Raw genomic sequence first — 7562 nt, 5'->3', positions numbered from 1 at the left:
AAATTCTTGGAGATAGTACAGACCAACATTTTTTGTTTTGCGACTGTGACTTTTATTAACAATGTTGCGATGAGAGGGACTACTGGATAAACACGAGGCACATTAAGCTACACTTGTCCCGCTGAAGGATTTATCATGAGAATTAAGCTACAGAGCAGCCTGTTTGTTTTTATGTCTAGTGGCCAAGACTTGAACAGAGCCAGAACCCTGAAAGTAGCACATCATCACTTCGTCTTTATGACAGCCCGTGATGCAGTTTGACATCCGACATCAAAGACAAACAGGGGTGCAGCTGATCATACGTAACATGCAATGCTACTATTTTTACGTAAAGAAGGTAAATGACAAGTGGGAGTTCTGAACAGGCCAGTTGGATTTTATTTTGAAGCATTTTTGAGTCACTTTGACAGCCTGTTAGGTCATGAAGACATACGCTGCCTGCCAAGAGACAGCACAGGGGAGCCCTAAAACAGAGCCAGACAGTCTTTTTGTATCAGTTGTAAGATGCTTATGCATGCAAATATTGCAAACTTGACTTTATTAAGATCATAATTTCTGTCATAACCTAAAAGCCAAGAGTAGTTATGGGCTATCTAATACCTCCAGGGTAGACTGCAGAACAGCCAGTTTAAAGAGAGACCTGGGGATTAATGATGACTAATGATAGGTTTATGACTCCAATGTTGTGACTGTGCAGAAAAGTCAGAATGTCAGATAAAGATATACAGATGTTCATCTTATCCATCATTCAAAATGGAAATCATACCCCCCCCCCCAAAAAAAATTACAAATCAGAAAAAGCTGATTTTAAAGCCACATAATACACTGCAATCATTCATCACCATTGTAGTTCTATTTAAAATGTTTCTGCAAGGACCCAGTGTTAAACAGCGTCATGTCAAAACTTTTGTGTTGACTCCAGGAACGATTGCATAAAGCTATTTTATGGGTAATTTGGGGTTAACTGATGATTAACTGTGATAGTACAATACAAATTATTGGCACGAGGAATAATATCCATAATATCTATGCCACGTTTTGCTTTCTTTTACTCTAAAATTATTTTAATCTTGGCAATCCTTGGAAGCAGGGATGTCAAGATATAATTGTACTGATGATGATCATGATATTAAAAATAAAATATTCATATCATGTTAATAACAGACATATGATAACATTGTGTAAATAGTCCAGCTCAGATGCAGGGCCCATCAGTTAATCCAGTGTTTTCATTATTCTTTGAGTGTAATTGTTCTTTATGTACATTTTTGTGGGTTTGAGCCATGCTGCGCTGTAACTTGTCTACTCGTCCAACAGCTCTTTACCATATTCATCTCCCTCCTAATGTCTGACAAAACCACAGCTGAGGTTTGATCCAAAGTCAGTGATCCCCCGCAGTCATGTGTGCAGAAATCCCCATAACCTCAGGCTATTATGTCCAGAGTACACACAAAGTATAGCTCACTGACAATACGCGCATTACATAGTGTTTAAAAGGACTGTCATCACATGCTTTAAGATAAGAATCTGAGCAAGGTATCAGTGATGATGAAGTATTAAGTATCCCAAGATAACATAAGCAATGATACGCCCATTAAGAAAGAAAATAAAAAAGAAGAAACTGATTGGCAGGCAGGAAACTCTTTAATATGAGAGAAGCACTGTGTGTACTTTCAGATGCACCATTTATCATCAAAGATCAGCCTTTTCATCGCCATTTCACCATTTTATCGTCTTGGCAACTTAAATCAAATGCGGTACATTACTACATGGAACAGTCAGTACCCACTGTCACCAGTTGTAGTCATCAATCACAAATGATGATCTCGATAAAATTAAATGAATTGATTTTAGGCACAGTTTTAAGGCTGGATTTATTTTTTTTGGGCTGGAGATGTGTATTGTTGTAAGGCTAATAAAACTCATGCAGGAAATTCAGAAGTTGGCTTAACAGGCTTTATCATCCTCCTTAATGAAAGTCCAAATTATCATCAGCAAACAGTTATACATCAGCAGTCAACAGTCACCGTAGCCTTGTCCCTATTGTGACAGTAAATATTTAACTTGGAACTGGACAGTAATGCCACTGCACAACTACCACATTGGATCTTGATATTACATGAGACTAAAATATGAAATAAACTGGTGATTGAAATAAATATGATTTATCGGTAATTTAGTAAATGAGCAGGGGTTTATCCCAGTTGTATTTAGGACTGTTTCAAATATTTTTGTTTCTGCTGTTTATTCTTTGCAACCCCATCAACCCAACCCTCCAAAAAAAAAAAAAAATCTAAAAAGTAAGAGCTTAAAGTCATAACTGACTGAGGTGATTAATCCAGTAGATCAATTTTATCACTGACCGGGTTGTAAGAGAAAACAACAATAATAGGATTCAGAACAAAAGAAGAAAAAAATAAGCATTTGGAGCTGTACCCGGTCTCTGTCTGTGTCTCCCAGCAAGACCACTTTATTGGACTGTCACATGTACCAAAATGATCCCTGGGTTCACAATTTTCTGTGTTTGACAAACAGCAGAAGACAGAAAACTTTGATCATGGAATTTCAAAATAAGAGGGATAATTACTGCTGTAAACAAAGAAAGATATCCTGAGCTGTTTTTTTCTTGTTGTTTATTGTATCACCAGTCTTTTTGTCTACTCTGTCCTGGTGAAGACAGAATAATCCACCCTAGGAGAACACAAACCATTTCTTCCATGGTGTTGACAGATGAATGGTTCCATATTGTAACCCTAGATCTATGAACAACGCTGGAGACCGCTAACAGGACATCTTCAGGGATGTTAGGTTCAACTGAAAATTTGCAAGGACCAAAAGAATGATACGTTTCCAAGGCGTGCATTCGGCTATACGTATCATGACTCTGGTTTTCTACTCTTGTTTTACATGAGTGTGACTTTTAAGATGCAAATGGTACAGCAAAGTGATAGCATACGTATGAGGAGCGCAGTATCTTTAGTCATTACTCGGAATATGTAAATATCACATGACTATGGCTTTAAAGATGGCAGATCTGTTCAACATTTATACTCTTGCTGTACTATAACTATACAGTCGTGCTTTTAGGTACAAAAGCTTGTCACAAATCTGTGTATTCACACGTGATCTTTCCCAAAGGAAGACCATATATGGTCAAAATGTTGTCATTGTTGATATGAAGTTATCCAGCAGCAATTTGCAATCTATTAAAGAGAAAAGCGTCCCCTGATGATTCCCTTTTCTTGAGAGTAGACAGTTGGTGTAGACAGTTCTCTGCTTGGACAATGTTTAACAATGTTTAACAAAGAGAACTTTACTCAATAGTCACATTCAGCGCATATGAGCCACATATAAGACACTTTATAATATTCTTCAGAATGTATGGCTCACAGTTATATAAAAGATGAAACAAGAAGAAAGAAAGAATGGGCAAATGAAACCCCTCTTAGTGCTCTTTCTAGCATTTTCAGAATGGGTGTGAGTTGTTGTGGAGTAATGGTGGCGTGGGGGCGTAAATGTTTCATTGTGATTGGCTCAGTAGGGGTGACTGCATCATGTGTTTGGAGTTAAAATGTTTAGTTACTGTACGTTTAAACTGATGACTCCCCCAGTCATATTTTAAAAATGTAGAAATAAAGTATTTGTAAACTAGTAGTATTTTGTGTGCAGTTGGAGCTTTGGTTTCAAAATAATTCTCCAGTTGAACCTCAGTCTTTACTGTAACTGTGCTACTTCTGGAACCCCATCAAAAACCATGTTTACTAAAGAAGGAAACTCTTCCATTTTTGGTGGTTCGATACATTCACTGCCATCTGAATACTCATAAACATCATGTGCAAAGCAATTTATCATACCAATTTATTCAACATCAACGTTATGATTGAGAGCACTAAAATAAAAGCCATCCTGTCGAGTGAACAGAAGATGTATGTGTAGCTCCAATGTTATGGGGAGCATTTTCTTTGAAACTCTTCCCACTACTTGAAAATAAAGATTGATCACATTTGAAACAACGTGCCCAGAGAGTTAGCTGCAGCCAACATGTGTTGGCCATATTGATGCTCAAATGAACAACCAGAATATCACCTTATTTTTATACATGCAAGGCATGTGGTCACTTTGAAAGGATGTGCAGTGCCAAACACTCCTTGCTGTCTGCAAGATAGCCTACACACTGTACATACCTGAATCAGTCTTGAAACGATTAAATCGGCAACAAAGTCATTCTTTACTGTTACCTCAATGAAGAAATGTCAAATTCATAGGGTGTAATTTTGAATAAGCGAGTGCGGTTTATATCACAGCTCTGACATGTTTGTGACTATTTAAACACAAAGTGGGCAGACTCATTGTTACCACGCAGTAGATGCTTTTTCATTTAGGAACAAAAAAAATAAGTCCAGGAAGTAATAGCCTGTTATTGCAGAAGAAAAATCTTATTCATTTATTTTAAATTCCCCTTTGGAACGTCTTCTTGGAAGACACGTAAACATTTTGTGTTATTCTCAGACAATTTGAAACAGGTGAGCTGCATGCTCTAAGATTTCAACTGAGAGCAAAGTCCCAGAGTAAACAAATTTAATTTACTCACTACAAAGGATTCTAAATGCTCATCTGCAATTTGATCTTGGTTCGTATGATTTGAATTACGGTAAAGATAAGCTTTATTTTCAGGGCATTAGCCAATGTTAGCTCAGACCAGGTGAAAGACAGTCTCATGTCATGAAGATTTGAGGCATAACATCATTGAGCCAGAGAGTAAAAGAGGCCTGTAACAGGACTCCAACAGATGTTTTTGGAGGATCCTGATGTGAAACACTGTAAGACTTCATAAAACTGGAGTGTCCTTATGCATATACTGTAGCTGGACCCTCATAGGCTTAAGTCAGATGGGAGTTTCATAGTAAGCTCTCCTGGCCTATTCTCAGCACATGTTTGCATTCTGTAACTACCTTTTCATTTTTCATTGTTAGTGCACCAGAGTTTTCTGATCCTGTGCACATTCACGCTGCATTCTGAGGCACTGAACATTCACAGAAAACAATCCATGAAATTCTTCCTTTTTAAAACAATGTGATGCATCCTACATCCTCTTCATACGTGGTCTTTTTCACCTGGCAGTCACTGTAAGGGTAACTTATTGTCAGACTGAAAGGCAGCGTTTCATCACCCTTTTGCCCATTGACTATTAAATGAACATGGTAAAAGAGGTCCACAAAAATGAACTCAAAACAACTAAATCGCACTTAATGGCTGACTGCAGGGGGTTATGATTGACAGCTGCAGCTCCACCACCCAAGTGGACATTTGGCTTCATTTTTGAATGGTGGGAAGTCCAGAGTCCAGTTACATATGATACTGACACCTCTGATGGCATAGCATCACTGATGTATTTAGTTGGGTGTGGTCAGAATGTCTTATTTTGTTCCTGTAAACGGTGATATGATGGTGTACTTAGCTCGTGGAGACGCATATGTCACTGTAGCAGGATAAGAGGTCTGACCATTGGAGGTGGACCAAAAAAAATTTTCTGGGTGTGTTTAAGTACTCTTTCAGGTGTGATTGCTTCTCTTTGTGGCCAATAGAAGTGTTTTCCTATGCTGAACAGTTAGATATGTATTAGTTAAACAGAACTGGCATTGCGCCAACAACTACGTGCTGCCAAATCAGTCAAGCAATGTTTTTTAATCAATCAAAGGAGTAATGACAGTGTGTAAAGGGGTCACCGAGCTCTGCAGTTTTGTTCAGTTCCTGTGGAGTTTTATTGTGACTTTCAGCTCACTGTTTTGGTTTTACAACCCTCAAGCACTAACAAACCCACTGTAAGCTCACCAAGCAGCATACTAACTTACTAAGCAGTACACTGACCACCTAGCAAACACAGCAAGAGCATTTGACAACTTCAGAGACAGATATTTTTCTCAGTAGCTGGTGTGAAGACCAAAATAGAGCTAAAAGGGAAGTGAAAACTGTGAAAACGCGTCTCTGCATTCAAGCTTGTTGTTCCGTGTCTGAAGCATGTTTAAATTGGCAACTGTTTGCTATCATATTCAAAATAAGCTTTAGAAGGTGATAATATGTCAATGTTGCACTTACTGTAGTAAATAAATACCAAAGTAATTCTGCTTTAGGGAAGCCAAAAGTAATGTCTTATATGTCTTGCCACAAACCTTTTCGCAAAGCAATGTAACCAGTCATCTACTTGGATTTATAACAGAAGCACAGAGTGAAGTATTATGAACAAGCACCTTTGTGTGAGCGACACATTCAAAGCACAGGCAAAGGTATTTTAAGGTGAGCATGGTCATGGAGGTCAATGCCATAAACCTGCAGTCGTGCTCTGGATGAAGCACAAGGAGATGATCTATATCAGCCAGTGGAACATAAAACAATAACTCCCGGGGATTTTATGCGAAACTGATGAAGGCACAGCTAATCGCCAGTTAATATGTACTCCATTGATCATAAAAACAAACATGTGAACAGACAAGTTGGCTGCTGCCTGTTGCCTGGATTCCAGACAGTCTCATATCACTAAATCTTCTTTTAATTTTAGTACCCTCCAGAAACCAGCTTGAGACAATCCTCCGAGGCACTCTTTACTGAATATGTTTATTCTACTTTATACTTTCCTGTTATTCCTCGGACTCTACTGAAAAGCAAGTGTGCGATATCAAGTTTGCATCTGTCGATATGTTTCCTACAAGTGACAGAGGAATGCTTAAAATGAAATCATGTGCCAGCATTTGGTCAAATTTTACAGTTCAGTTCTAACCTGAGCCCGTGATAGCCATACTGGATGGGGTTTTACAATATCTGTGTCAACAGTCTCTGTTAAGTTGTGATGGATTTTACAGCAGATCAAACTGTGAATGCTAACATCTGTTTGGTATCTAAGTAGAAAGACTGATTTCAATCCAGTAATCTTTAGATCGATGCAGTTTCAATTTGGTTGACAGAACCAGAACTTGTTTTCCCATTATCTGTGCTGTTAAAAATGTGCTACTGCTCAATACGGAATAAATGTGATTCAGCAGTGGAAATAGAAATGGCTGTACTGGATCATGCATTTGGATGTTCTTGGAGCATTTTATGCTTTTTCATTCTTTGTGTAAATTAGTATGGTATTTGTATTTGCACTAATGGTTGTCCACATCTAGATTTTGCAAGTAGAAGCTGGAGAATAAAAAATTATGGTTAAAAAATTAGGTGTCCTCACCAATTTTTGATTTTCAGTCCACTGGAAAAAAAATAACTAAAGCTCATGTCTGTGGCAAGATGTACTCTGTCAAAACTGACTTTGCAATGCACTGAAATTAAAAACAATACCAAAATAAATAAATAAATAAAAAATTAATCAACTGTCTTTTTTTTCACTGTAAGCATATGATTTATATCCATGACCACATTCATAACTCACTGAACAAGAACTGGTTTTCATAGAAAATTGTACAAATAATGTCTTTGCCCAGACATACTGTTGGCTCCAATGAGAATTGTTGGATATGGGTCATGCCAAACACTATTGTTTCTTGATGTACCACAAATGGTGTGTCAAGACA

Source organism: Scatophagus argus, chromosome 9 (genome assembly GCF_020382885.2).
Source record: "Scatophagus argus isolate fScaArg1 chromosome 9, fScaArg1.pri, whole genome shotgun sequence".
NCBI classification, from domain to species: Eukaryota; Metazoa; Chordata; class Actinopteri; family Scatophagidae; genus Scatophagus; species Scatophagus argus.
The sequence above is the reverse complement of the archived record's forward strand: the minus strand, read 5'-3'. Positions refer to the sequence as shown.